Source organism: Canis lupus, chromosome 2 (assembly GCF_048164855.1).
Source record: "Canis lupus baileyi chromosome 2, mCanLup2.hap1, whole genome shotgun sequence".
NCBI lineage: Eukaryota > Metazoa > Chordata > Mammalia > Carnivora > Canidae > Canis > Canis lupus.
The window spans coordinates 29,990,597-30,005,787 of NC_132839.1; the positions used below are offsets into that span (position 1 = coordinate 29,990,597).

A 15,191-nucleotide genomic window follows, 5' to 3' on the forward strand; every position below is an offset into this window, starting at 1 on the left:
GATCAGCAATCTTTTAACAAGCCCCGCAGCTAAATCTCAAAATTCATGCCAAATTGTGAGAGCCACTGAACTAGAGATTCTTTAAGCTCCCTTCTGGTGCTTACATTCTATGAATCTATTATCCTTTGATCATGATTTAAGAGATTTTAAAAATTTCTGTAATCATATCTCAAGGTTATGCAGTTCAGACAAGTGCAAGAGCATATATTGTGAGACACCCCCCTTCCTTATGTAATTACTTATGTAGTTTCTCCAAACATTTATTTAAATTCATCAGCCTCCAGCCATATACTTTTAAAGAAACTTTAATAAAAAATCACCCTGAGATTTATCACAGTGGAGTTGTACATCATTTTAGTGAATGGTTGAAAACTGCTGAACAGGTGTAATAATGCCTTTGGGATTAAATAATTGTAACTGAATTACATCTTCATAATGACAGCAAAAGGAGGCAGCACCTCTCACTGCTCTATCACAGTTGATTTTAGAAAGGCTATAAGAGTTGGAGCCCGTCTGAACCATTATTATCACCTACTGTTTGGGATGCTGTACTCATAAACTCTCAACAAAATTGTAATTATTAAGCTGTGGTCATGTACAGATTTCCAAGAGATGGAATAGGTGCAACATTTTATAATACAGTTTTCTTCAATTTAATCTATGTGATGCTAAAATAACGAATTGTTTCCCTCAATTCAGTTGAAAAAACAAACAAAAACAAAAGCAAATACCACCTAATTCAATTAAAGCTATTTGTTTGCAGTCACCACGACAAAATTAACACTTATTTAACTTAATGTCCTCTGCTTCTACTAGTTCCAGAGGCAATGTGAAACTTAAGAAAATAATTTAAAGATGTAAAGATTCATCACATTCTCAAAGCTCAGGAAACAAAACAAACAAAACAACCTGAAGCTCACGAGTCCTCAAACCTTCCACCAGAGAATAGAAATTTGATGTGTGCTGTTGTTTTAATAAACATAAAATTCTTTTTTAAAAGAGCTTTAAAAGATTATAAATATCTTGTGGGTTAACTTAGAAACACTCACTAAGTGTCTGTACTCGGTGCCTGGGCTAGGGATGCAAAAAAACAGACAAGGGAAGTGCATTTAAAGGTGTGCAAAGCGGTGAATTCTTAGTAAACAACTGAGTTTGAATCTCCCGTTTTCCAGGCCTCTGTGCTTTTGGTGAGCGTAAAAAACAGATCCTGCCTTCCTACACCATACCATGAGTCCAACACCTGCGAAGACAGCTAAAAGGTAGATCTCAGGTGCTCTTCTGGTGCATTCTTTTTGTCTTTAGTACAGTCACCTCAACCATCTAATTGTACCAATTTCTAAAAGAGATGTAACAAGATTTTAAGTGTGTGTTCTAGTTGATGCTGGAACTGAAAGAAAATGAAATACTCACAAATGCTTGTAGAATATAAGCTAAGGGGTTTTCACAGTTAATTGAAACATCTGAGTAAAATGAAGATTACCTGTGTTTTATGTCTGCCACTGATGAGAAAACGAGAGATTGGTGTGATGTACTCATTGGTTTGCGAATCTAAAGGTGTGCGGAGAGTGTCACAAATCACCTTGATGTCCCTGAGAAGGAGATTTTGCCTCTGAAGCTCTGATTAATAAAAAAAGATATTTAGCTAGATAGCTCTTGGTTGCCTATGCATCTGTGTGTTCTGACACATAGCAGCCCTTCATTTCAGGGCTAGAATAACTTACACTCAGGAAATCAGCTCAGGATTCATTGTCTTTAGATTAGTATATGTAAAACATCTCAGTTGGAGGCAGTAAAGAGTCAAAACAAATCACACCACACCTGGTTTGAAGATCTGTTCTCATTTGCAAAGGTAATATGAATTTGATATAAGAATACCGGATCATTTTTCCCCCTGAGCACAAAATTTGTTTATGGCCCATCCAGAAAAGAAGTGGCAAAGGTACAGAGTTAGAGGTATTCATCTCCTGCCACGTGCACGTCTGACCTCAGCCTGGTTCCTGGCAAACGTCCTGATTTTTTCTCTTATCTGAAATTGGGGGAGAGTTGGGAGGAGGAGTAGGGATGAGGGACAGCAGGAACCCTGAGGTAGAAAGCCCACCAGACCCTCCGTATCTACTTGCATGAGAACACACTGAGCTGAAAAACAGAATAAATTTGAATTCAAAGAAGGGGCCCCTGGGTGGTTCAGTAGGTGAAGCTTCTGACTCTTGATCTCAGCTCAGGTCTTGATCTCAGGGTTGTGAGTTCAAGCCCTGTGTGGGAGCTTGGTGTGAATTCAAGCCCAGTGTGGTGCCTACTTTTTGAAAAAAAAAAATTAGAATTCAGAGGAACAAATAAACCGATTGAACCTCAGTGCCCCATGTCAGACACTACATCCTACCTTCTTTAGTAGGGAAAACTAAAAGAGGAGCTCTTGTTTTGAAGGACCAAATAAGTAAGACAATTCCACTGCCCAGAGTCCAGAGTGACTTTGACCTGTTCAAGATTCCAGCTGGTTGAGGGCAGAGCCAGCCTCCCGGGCCAGCGGCCTTCTTGCACACCACCCTTTCCTGAAGAATGTTTCTCAGAGGACTTAGTTCTATAAGCAGGTAGCAAAACCAGCGTTTCAAAAACAGGGTGTGATGGTCAAATTCATGTGGTGTCAACCAAGTGTCGCGGGGGCAGTTTCCCGAGTCTGTTTGTCCTTGTTGCTTGCCAGTGGGGGGGTGCGGCTTGCGGATATAGGATGCAGTGTTCCCAGACGTGCTCGATACCAGAACCCTTTTCTGTGTTGAGCAGGGCGGCTTTGGGGGTCTAGTGGCACCCTGGGCATTCTTTGGAAAACTTGATGTCTACCAAGGTAGCCTGTAGTGAGTGCTCATTTGCTTGGAAGCAGGAGAAGAGCGGTTTGTCCACAGTGTGAATGGGGCACCTATGGGCAAGCAGGCCCCCGGTTCTGCACGATGCTCATCTGCCAAATGAGGCAGTTGGTCTACAACAGTGGTTTTCAGTGAGAAAAGGGGGTATTATTGCAACTGCTGGTGGTTGGACCCATGTCTTCTGGAGGCAGGGAAGGGTCTTTGGTGGTAGACCCAACTTCTCACACCCACACGCCCCCAAGTGGAAAACTCCCTGCTTTACTATTGTTGACCTAATAATATTGTACATGCATGTATTACTTGACCCTGCAATTCTTTTTTTTTCTTTCAGCAATTCTTCTTACAGGAAAAATTTCTTTCTGACAACCTTATATTTTACATATATACATATATACGTACATATATATGCACACATGTGCATATATATTTTATATACACATGCACACACACAGAGTGATAGGCAATCAGTGTTGGTAGTAACAAGGGATCAGAGGGCAGCCCGGGTGGCTCAGCGGTTTAGCGCCGCCTTCAGCCCGGGGCGTGATTCTGGAGACTCGGGATAGAGTCCCACGTAGGGCTCCCTGCATGGAGCCTGCTGCTCCCTCTGCCTGTGTCTCTGCCTCTCTCTGTGTGTTTCTCATGGATAAATAAATAAAATCTTAAAAAAAAAAAAACAAGGGATCAGAAACAACTAAATATCCACCAAAGGAGTATGTGTAGCCATTACAGAAAAAAGCTAACTCTAGATGTATGATAAATGAAAAAATAAAGCATGGACACAAGACATTGGGATAAAATTATATAACACACATCATTAATGTAAAAAATATGTATATATAAAAGCATATACATAAATCATATACTTATTTGTATATAGAATATCTCTGGAAGGATACTCAAGGAGCACAGCAGTGGTTGCACCTAGTGTCTCAGGGATGGGGCTGTCAAAAAAATGTACTTCACACTCTGTGCCCCATTGTACTGTTGAATTCTGTACCACATGCAAGAGTTGCTCTCCCCCTCCAACGCTCATATGCCAGTCATCACATCAAGACATGGAGTTTATTTCCCTTTGAATCTGGGCTGGCCTTGGGAAATGCCTGGGTGGACATATGCTTCTGGTAGGTCCACCCTTAGCCTTTAGGAGAACTAGCAGCTTCTGCTTATTCCCTATGAGAGGCCAACCTACCATGGAAGATGTCCAGTCACTCTAAAAATACTGTATTATATTCCACCCTCCACGTAGAAGCTTCCAGTAGGTGAGTAAGAAGCCATCTTAGACGTCACCAGCCCAAGCAGACACCACCACATGAAGTTGGAGGACCATGCTGCTGAGCCTATGAATGAGAATAGTTTTTGTTTCAAACCACTAAGTGTTGGGGTGGTTTATTAAGCAGAAAGAGATCTTTAAAATTATTGTATATTAAATGTAAATATGTAAAATAATTTCAAAGTGTTTTTCCCTATAAATTCATATAAATACAGGACTGAGAGTATTTTAATAGGAGGATAAGAAACACAACCACAGATGACTAAACTAGGGATCAGAGCATATCACCCAGGAGGAAAAAGAATAAAACAAAGGAGGGAAGAGGCAAATTTTGCTGACTTCACCAGTCACCCTGGGGTTTAACCTCGGTCAGAGCAACACACCCCATCCTGTCTCTTTCTCTCTCTCTCTCTCTCTCTCTCTCTCTCACACACACACACACACAAACCACACACACACCACTTAATTATTCTTGTAATTGGGGGGTGAAGAGGGAATATTAAACAGGTTAATTGCTACCATTGTCAACCAGAACCCAAGACTGTGAATTAAGAGTGTGTTCCACGTGACACCACTGGATGCCCTTTGGGAACTGATAATATGATAAAGAAGACAAAGGAACCTAAGTAGCATAACCTCAATATTTCAAAATAATAGATAGGTGGAAGGAGAAATTAGTTTGATTTTAATGAAAAAAATGAATTCTGAAATATTTTAAAGGGCTGCAGTTATTACTTTTAAGTACAATACATTTTATAAAGCTATAAATGGGTATCTAATAAGTTAAATGAGGTAAGTTAATGAAAGAATTAAGATTCACAAGAGGCCTACATTATATAATTATGTATCATAAAACAGAAAGTCCTTTAACATGTTAGAATTAATTGGATGACCCAGAAATTGAAGGTACATTGAAGTTTTAGTTTGAAAAAGCAACTAATTTCAGATTAATGCATTGTACATAGTAGGTATTCAACAAATGCTTGGTAAAGTAAAATGGACCACCTAGAAGGTCCTTCAGCAATTGTCACTCCCTCTGGACAGAGGACTACATCCAGTTCCCACTGCGTTCCTGGTAAATGTGCCTTCCCCCACCCTAAATTGTATCCAGAGGCAACAAGAGTGAGATGGTAACCGTGAACATGGTCCTGGTTATTTTTTTTTTTAAGCAAATCATTTTAAAACATCAGCAATATAACTATGAATAGTAACAAATTACTTGCTGAATAGTGTAGTTAAGAACAGCTAATTTAAGACATTTCCCTCAGAAAAATCCAATTGAAGTGTGAATAGGTTAACTGCGAAGGATTAATACAGGAGAGTAGAAACAAGCAGAATAACAGATCATTTTCCAGGCTCAGCCTGAAGACCTTCAGGTGATGTGGGAGGGAGCGCGTAAAAGAGAGAAATGAGCCCCAGACTGGAGGTGTGGAACCAAAAGTAGGTACCATCTCCTCCTCAGATTTCTCTAGGACAGGCCCCAGCACCCTGCTGTGGGTGATGAGCCCAGCTCTGAAGAACAAGTCAGAATATGAGGAGGAAGGACATTGTCATCCTCAGTTATAATATTAACTGGAATCTATCCAAAACACTACCTCGGGTAAGATCTGCTTCCTTAGTTCTTTTCATCAGTGGGGACTCAAGTGAATTTCTAAGACCATAACATATCTTAGTATCGAGATCAATACTGAATTAGCAGACATGGCTAAGGATAACTGGGGGGAAATAATTAACAAAATTAAGGAGGATTTGCACCACTGGGAACCATAAAAGTTATTTTATGGGTCCATGTAAATGTAATAAAATCTCTGTCTGTGCCACAATTTAATTTCACATCAAAAAGGTCCCCACAGATAGTCTGTAAGATTATTTTACTAAAATTGAATATGTCTATGCCTTCCTAGTCTAAGCAAAAAAAAAAAAAAAACTTACTCTGCCCAGAAAGTTATGTTTCATACAGAGGACAGGAATAAGACCCATCTCATCTCAAGCACTATCTAATGTCAGCAACTCATAGTAGGTAACATAATTAATTTTTCTTAATAATAGCACTTAACAACTGGCAGAGATGGAACATAATACATCAAAAAGATGTTTCCAAGAATAGCACATACTTTTTTCAAAATAAAAAAGTTAAATATTAACAATAGTGGAATACAAAAAAAGATAATGTCAATTATACAGACATTCTTCATATTATTGCTCTATATTTTTAACAGCTTTATTGGTACATAATTCATATACTCTAGAACGCACTCTTTTAAAGCATACAATTTAGTGGTTTGTAGTATATTCAGACTCGTGCAACTGTCACAACAGTCAATCTTAGGACATTTTCATCACTCCAAAAAGAAACCCTATACCCATTAGCAATCACTCCCCATACTCCCCCTCCCATTCCCCCCAGTAACTAGGCTATCATTAATCTATTTTCTGTCTCTTTAGATTTGCCTATTCCAAACACTTCATATAAATGGAATTATACAATATGTAGTCTTTTGTGACTGCCTTCATGCACTGAGCATAATGCTTTTAAGTTTCATCCATGTTGTGGGCTCTATCAGTACTTCATCCCTTTTTATTGTCCAATAATATTCCATTATATGGGAATATTATATTTTATTTATCCACCTATCAGTTGGTGAACATTTGAGTTGTTTCCACTTTTTGGTTTCTATGAGTAATGCTGCTGTGAACATTGACATACAAGCTTTTGTGTGGACAAGTTTTTGTGCTTTTTCATATCTCTTGAGTATATACCTAGGAGTGGAATTGCTAGATCATATGGCAAATTTACAGTTAAGATTTTGAGGAGCTGTCAAACTGTTTTACAAAGTGAATGCACCGGTTTACATTTATATTTACATTACATGTAAGTGTTCTAATATCTTAACATTCTCACTAACAGTTGTTTATGTCTCTCTTTTTGATTATAGTCATCCTGATGAATGCGAAGTGTTATCTCAGTTTGGTTTTGATTTGCATTTCCTTAATGACTAATAACGTTGAGCATCTTTTCATGTGCTTATTAGCCATTTGTATATCTTCTTTGGAGAAATGCCTAAGTCAGATCCTTTGCCCATTTTTTTTTTTTTAAAGATTTTATTTATTTATTCATGAGAGACACAGAGAGAGAGAGAGGCGAAGACACAGGAAGAGGGAGAAGCAGGCTCCATGCAGGGAGCCTGATGTGGGACTTGATACCAGGTCTCCAGGATCAAGCCCTGGACTGAAGGCGGAGCTTAAACCGCTGAGCCACCGGGGCTGCCCCGTTTGCCCATTTTTAAATTGGTTTGTCTTTGTATTCTTGAGTTGTAAGAGTTATTTATATATTCTGGATACAAATCCCTTATCAGATATTATTTGCAAATATTTCTCTCCTTCTGTGGGTTGCTTTTTCACCTTCTTGGTGTTCTTTGAAGTGCAAAAGTTTCTAGTTTTCATGAAGTCCAATTTATCTATTTTTTTTCTTTTGTCACTTATACTTTTGATGTCCTATCTAAGAAGGCTTTGTCTAACTCAAAGTCACAAAGATTCACTCCTCGGTTTTCTTCTAGGAGTTTTTAAAATTTATTTATTCATGAGAGACACACACAGAGAGAAGAAGAGACATAAGCAGAGGGAGAAGCAGGCTCCATGTGGATCAGGCACAAGCCTAATGTGGGACTCGATCCCAGGACCCCAGGATCACGCCCTGAGCCAAAGGCAGGCGCTCAACCGCTGAGCCACCCGGGCATCCCTCTTCTAGGAGTTTTATAGTTTGAGGTCTTACAATTTAGATCTATAATCCATTTTGAGTTAATTTTGTGTATAAGGGAAGGAGGAAGTCCACTTTGATTTTTTAATTAATGAATTAATTTTTATTTTTTTTTAAGATTTTATTTATTCATGAAAGACACAGAGAGAGAAAGGCAGAGACACAGGAAGAGGGAGAAGCAGGCTCCAGGCAGGGAGCCTGATGTAGGACTCGTTCCCAAGACCGAGGATCACACCCTGAGCCAGGGGCAGGTGCTCAACTGCTGAGCCACCCAGGCGTCCCTAATTTATTTATTTTTTAAGATTTTCTTGCATGTGGGGATCCCTGGGTGGCGCAGCGGTTTGGCGCCTGCCTTTGGCCCAGGGCGCGATCCTGGAGACCCGGGATCGAATCCCACGTCAGGCTCCCGGTGCACGGAGCCTGCTTCTCCCTCTGCCTATGTCTCTGCCTCTCTCTCTCTCTCTGTGTGACTATCATAAATAAATAAAAATTAAAAAAAAAAAGATTTTCTTGCATGTATATATCCTATAACTATATCTTAAGTGATATTATTACTCATTTTTTTCTTGTGTTCTGAGAAATACATATTGTTAATACAAAAAGGAGAAATATAGCTTTTGGTCCCTCCTCTTATACTCACATTCAGTTTGAGGAAATAAACTTGTACTTAGTCAATGCCCAAAGGTACCGACCAGCCTGTACACCTGAGAGGTGACCATTTGACAGACGCTGGAGTGAGTGAGGGGAGTCATTGCTTCATACCCAAAAGTGAATCTGGAAAGAAAATGGTTATTTTTCTCTTATGAATTAAAAAATATTATAAGAACAGATAATACTCAAAATAGGCAAAGGTACAGTAAAAAAACAACAACAACAACAACAAAAAAAAGATTTCTCAAGATTGCCCTTAGAAGCGCAAAGTAGCACAATGCTTTCTGGAAAGTAGTTTGGCCATATTTATCAAAAGCTTCAAAAATATTAATTCCATTTGATCTAATCATCCTCCTAGGAGTATTCCATAGAAATAAACATTTTGCTCACATGGGTATATTTACAAAGGTATTTATCAGAATTTTTAGAATTGAATTCCTTTCCTACTTCTGAACTTTTTTGATTTCACAAAAAATTTTGAGCATGTACCCCCAACACACATATATCTATTCATCCATAAATTATGTATACAAACATACTAATTTATATCTTATATGGCATATATGTATTAAATTAAAGGAGAAGGTAAAAAGGAAATAATACTTAAAAATAAATGTAAATTTATTTTATTTATTAATATTACAGAAATTCATTTTGATTTCAATGAAATTATTATTAATTACATTGTAGTGAAAACAGTGTCCCTAGAACATGAGAGACTCCTAACTCGGGGAAACGAACTAGGGGTGGTGGAAGGGGAGGGAGGTGGGCGTGGAAGGGGAGGTGGGCGTGGAGGTGACGGGCACTGAGGGGGCCACTTGATGGGATGAGCACTGGGTATTATTCTATATTTGGCAAATTGAACACCAATAAAAAATAAATTTATAAAAAAAGAAAATAAAAAAGAAAACAGTGTCCTTGAATATCAAATCCAATAAGATAATTATATTTTCTTTTAACAAGAGTCTTATTTAGTTGTAGAAGTCTCAGCTTTGCCATTTTGGGTTCTTCACATGTCCTCAGGTGATTAGTGTTATCTTAAATTTGAGGTCTATTCACAAATTTTAAAACTATCTTGAGGGGTTAGTTTAGTTAAAATGGAATGATGCAGTCATAAATCCATTTAACAGGGGTACACAAAAGTATAACACATGGCAATACGCTGGAAATCAACTAACTAGGAAGTTGACTGAATTCCTCAGTTCTGTGTAACTCCCAACTCCTTTCTTCCTTAAGGACTCTGTTCACATTTCTGTTTGCTGTCAGTGAAAATATGTGTCAAGTATTGTCCACTGTCAATCCATATTAAATACAGGTATAAATCTATATGTAATCTCTAACATTTCCCCCTGTATCCTGGATAATTCTCTTATATCCTTTCTAGAAAGAATGCTTAAATTAAAAAAAAATCTTATGTATGTATGTATGTATGTATTTATTTATTTATTTGAGAGAGAGAGCATGTGAGAGAGGAGAGGAGCAGAGGGGTAGCCAAGATGAAGCAGAAAGAATCTCAAGCAGACTGCACAGAGAGCCCCACTCAGGGCTCTATCTCATGACCCTGAGATTATGACCTGAGCCCAAACCAAGAACTGGATGTTTAACCAACTGAGCCACCCAGGTGCCCCTAGAGAATGCCCAATTTTGGAAATAACTGTCATAAAGCTAAATGTTTAAAAATTGAGTTCTGAAGTCAGACCATATTCCATATCCTGAATCTCATACTGACTGATTCAGTTTTTAGATCTGTAAAGGAAAGATAACAGTATTCTGTCCTTCATGAGGTTGTTGTAAAGATTAAGATAATGTTTATGGAGTACTTAACATATTTGGTTAATGTTAGGTAATATTATTACTTCAATTTTTTTAAAAAGATTTATTTTAGAGAGAGATCACACATGCATGAGCAGGAGGAGGAGCAGAGGGAGAGAGTATCTCAAGTACACTCCCCACTGAGCACGGAGCCCAACATAGACTCGATGTCATGACCCTGAGATCATGACCTGACCCAAAATCAAGAGTAGGATGCTTAACCGACTAAGTCATCCAGGTGCCCCCTATTACTTCAATTTTTCTGCAGGGATTATTTATTATTTTTTATTCAGGAAAGGCAAACAAAACCTTTAAAAAAATTAAGGCTTGCTATGAAATTACATAAAGGTGGGGACTCTGGCCTGTGTTGCTTTTTTCTCTGTCCCCATTTGTGTAGCTCAATGTCTGGCCCATGGTTGTGTTTGTGAGACAGGTGCTTACCTGCAGTAATAAAGAGATCTTCCACTCTGTATACTGGTGATTGCAGGAGGCAGCAGGGAGTGTAGTCCTGAGTAAAAGCACAAAATGTAGTATTTACTCACAGTGATGCTGAATTCCATTGCACAATCCAGGATATATTTAAGTGGTTTGCCTTTACCATATACATTCTTGTAGCATTCTTCCCCACATAAAATTCTCAAACCATCAAGACTTTAGTCTTGGGAGCCCATGATCTGAAAGTCACTCAAGGAATTTGTAATAAATATGTAGCTGCATGAGGATGGGAAGTTCTAATCACTAATTTATTTTAAAATCAAAGCAGAATCATAAATAAAATGTAAGTTATACCTTGAAACATATCTATCCTTCTTTTATATTTCCAAGTCAAGTTATATAATCAACCCCTGCATGTACAAGTGTTTTGCACAGAAAAGTTTTGTCCCTTGACCACAACCTAACCTGTCAGATGTCATACAAATCCATCCTATTGATCAAAGGGAAATTTTCGGTGTGGCTCCTTGCACAAATAACTCTTGGGACTAGAAAAAATAGCTTGCCTGCATGTCCTGCTGCTGAGAGGCTATAAGGTTTTCCAATCTACGAAGCACTGAATATTTCATCAAATATTTCTTTAAAAGCAAACCTAGCATATTTGATTCTGAGCAAGTCACGATTTGTACTTTTTTGAACTTGGGGTTGTGAGCCAGTCATCCATAACATCAAATGCTTATTTGAGGGCTCCAGCACAATTTTAGTTGAATTAAAAGCTGCCGTTTTGAATTTGAAAATAGACAATTTTATGCAATTTATTTTAAATTAAATGTTGTGGAGTGTAAAATGTTATCTGAAGGCATTATTGTACCAAGGAGTGTTCCAAGTTACGTGGCTGCAGGTCCTAGGAGCTAGTTCTCCGTTCGGCAGGACTTTCCTTGAGACTCACTATTTAGATTTCAGAGGGCTGCTAGGGACCTGAGGTATACACTAGATGAGTCCGGGAGGAAGGTCACATGAAGAAGTGACTTAGAGGTACCCTCGGGCACAGGGCAGCTCCTATTCCCTCTCACCAGACTTCTCCCACCAGTGTGCACTATGGGGCTACAGCCTCCCTGAAACCTCATGGAATGATGGGACCACCTCTGGGCCCAGGAGAGTACGCAGAAGTTCCAACAGGCCTTTCTTCTGCTCCCTGCTTTTTTCTGCGCCTGTGGCATGCACCTCAGTGATACTGCTCCTGGCTACTTGGGGGAGCCTAGGTTTCCCTTGGTCTCCTAGAAGCTCTTTCTTTACATAATATTCTACGGTCATCATCAAGTTTAAGATCATGGCCTTTATAAATCCAATCTGAAAAAAAAAAAAAAAAAAAAAAGAAATCCAATCTGTCTCAGCCAGTTTGGCAAATGAAAGTGGAGGACGCCCAGGGGGCTCAGTGGTTGAGCATCTGCCTTCGGCTTGGGGTATGACCCCGGGGTCCCAGGCCTCAGCCAGTCCCACATCGGGCTCCCCGCATGGAGCCTGCTTCTCCCTCTGCCTGGGTATCTGCCTCTCTCTCTGTGAATCTCATGAATAAATAAATTCTTTAAAAAAATTTTTTTTAATGAAAATGAAAGTGGGACCAGGAATCAAACTTGCATACTTAAACCTATTCATTATGATCTAGTGAAAGAAAGAAGCTTGAAGGATGAGTCAAAGTAGGATTGTAATTATAGCTTTGTTACCCAGTAGCTGTGACCTTGGGTAAATTATTTTAACTACTCTGTGACTCAGTTTCTTCATTTTCAAGCAGGAGTAAATAAAGCTATTAAAACTCGGTTGTGATAATCAAATGAGATTATATATATGAAAATTCTCTCCCAAATTTTTAAAGATAATACAAACTAAAAGACAATTGAAAATACTATCCATGTTGACATATGAATGGATAAAGAAGATTATATATACATATATATGTAAATGGACAGCTGGGTGGCTCAGAGGTTTAGCGCCACTTTCAGCCCAGGGTGTGATCCTGGAGTCCCAGGATCGGGATCGAGTCCCACATCAGGCTCCCTGCATGGAGTCTCTGCTTTTCTCTCTGCCTGTGTCTCTGCTTTTCTCTCTGTGTGTGTATCTCATGAATAAATAAATAAAATCTTAAAGATAAATATGTGATGTATCTATATATGGATGGAGCTAGAGTATATTATGTTAAACGAAATAAGTCAATCAAGAAACACAGTTATCATATGATTTCACTCATCTGTGGACTTTAAGAAACAAAATAAAAGAAGGGAGGGAAAAATAAGACAAAATAAGAGAGGGAGACAAACCATAAGAGACTCTTAATCATAGGAAACAAATAAGGTTGCTGGAGGGGAGAAGGTGGGGAGATGGGGTAACTGGGTGATGGGCATTAGGAGGGCACGTGAAATAATGAGCGCTGGGTGTTATATGCAAATGATGAATCACCAAACTCTACCTCTGAAACTAATAATATACATCATTTATATATAACATCACTTAAAAAGTTCTAAAATAAAAATAGAAGATTACAATAACACAAACTAGAAATTACTAGAAAATATTAGGCATCATTTTTATTCTATCAAATTTTTTAGGGGAGGAAAACCTTTATAATAACAAGGCCTAAAAAAAAATAAAATAAAATAACAAAGCCTGTTTGTTATTCAGGCCTTACAAAAAAAAATGTAGAAGATCCATTAACAGGCATTGATCTGAGGTAAAGACCTAAGAAAACTGTTGAGTTTTAAACAAATAAGCAAAAGGCCCAAACTTGATAGTGAGGTTTCTTGCCTGATCTAGGTTGAAGTAACTTGAGTCTTGGATTTATCTGAGCTTGAGGACAGCCCTGCCACTTTCTGTGGTAGCTCACATGTCATGACCAGGTCATAAAAGCCTAGAACAATCTGGTGCCTGCCCTGCTCATACCTACACTACCATGTAAAGCATTAATACTTGTCACTCAAACCCAATGCCTAGGAAGGATCTGGGTTTTGAAATTATTGCCGTGCCTCCAATGCAGCAGCCTCTCTTTTACTCTGTTTGATGTCTAGAACCGACTTTTCCATTTCTGACCACTCATGAGTTTTCTTTTCTTTCTTTTTTTTAGAGATTTTATTTATGAGAAATACAGAGACAGAGGCAGAAGAAGTAGGCTCCCTGGGGGGAGCCCAGTGTGGGACTCAATCCTGGGATCCTGGGATCACGCCCTCAGCCAAAGGCAGACACTCAACCATTGAGCCACTCGGGTGTCCCACTCGTGGGTTTTCTAAGAGCAGGGCTAGGCATGGCCTCTTTCAAACAAAAACTGCAACATCCTCAGATTGGCTATATACCCATTTTTAGCAAAGAACTTTCACCATATCCAAAATTGGGGTTCAGCCCTATATCTCCATGTCTGATATCCTGAGGGATTGCTCAATATAAGCCAGGTGGCAGGGAGGGAAAGGCACTGCTGAGAGAAAAATGGCCAGGAATGAATGGTCTGGAAGAATGACATGAGGTGGCAGGTGCCACGGAGCTGTACTTTGACACTTCTTATTCTGGGGCTCCTTGGACAGTCCGGGGGGTCCAGGAGGGCAGGACTGAGATAAATATGTCCAGGAGCGCCAGTTTCTGTTGCTAAGCGACCCCTTCGGAGAGAGCCAGAAAGAGTCAGGTACTTTCTGATAAACTGGAGAGGAAGGTAAGCAGTGGAGACCTGCGGGAGAGATTGTGCGGAAATGCCTGCTGGGAGCATTGGAGGCTGACACGGGGCCCAGGGAGCTTCCGCGCAGCACCAAACCCGAAGGCCTAGAGCCAGAGAGGGAGCAAGCAGGAGCTGACGCAAGATAACCAGGAGGGGAGGTCAGAGCTCTGATTAAGCATCAGCCATCCGCCCTCCTTCTGGAAACTCAGAGACTTATAAGGAATGAGAAGGACTAAAGTCCTGCTAGTCTGGGTTTGTTTGCTTGTTTGTTTTGAGAGAGAGAGAGAGCATGAGTGGTGGTGGGCAGAGGGAGAGGGAGAGAGAAAATCTTAAGCAGGGTCTACAACCCAATGTGGAGCCCCATGTGGGGCTCAGTCTCATGACCCTGAGATCATGACCTGAGTCAAAAACAAGAGTCAGATGCTCAACAGACAGGGCCACCCAGGTGTCCCAGAGGGCCTCTGCTTTAGTAGACCTGGGCTCACGAATCAAGTGCCCTCATAGTGGATGAAGAGGCATCATGGCTGTGCAGGGTGCATACAGAATAATTCTATTGCGCATTTTCAGTCTGGTTACGTAACAGTCCCCCCTTCTACCTAGCATTAACAGTTATTTAGCCAGTGCGCCTCTAGTGTTCATGTGGAGGTCGATTTAGAATCTCAAAGGTGAGGTACACCTTATTCCCCAAGACCCCATGAAAAAAATCAAAGATGTATA

At 39.6% G+C, this 15,191-nt stretch overlaps 1 long non-coding RNA gene across 1 annotated transcript; it reads right to left on the reverse strand.

The window, feature by feature from the left end:
- Nucleotides 1-3,911: 3,911 nt before the first annotated feature.
- On the reverse strand, nt 3,912-13,669 carry LOC140609954 (uncharacterized). The gene is made up of 4 exons (XR_012011729.1): nt 13,580-13,669; nt 10,790-10,856; nt 8,526-8,659; nt 3,912-4,195 (listed from the first exon to the last, which is right to left on the reverse strand). It is a non-coding gene; the product is annotated as an uncharacterized lncRNA (long non-coding RNA).
- Nucleotides 13,670-15,191: the final 1,522 nt, after the last annotated feature.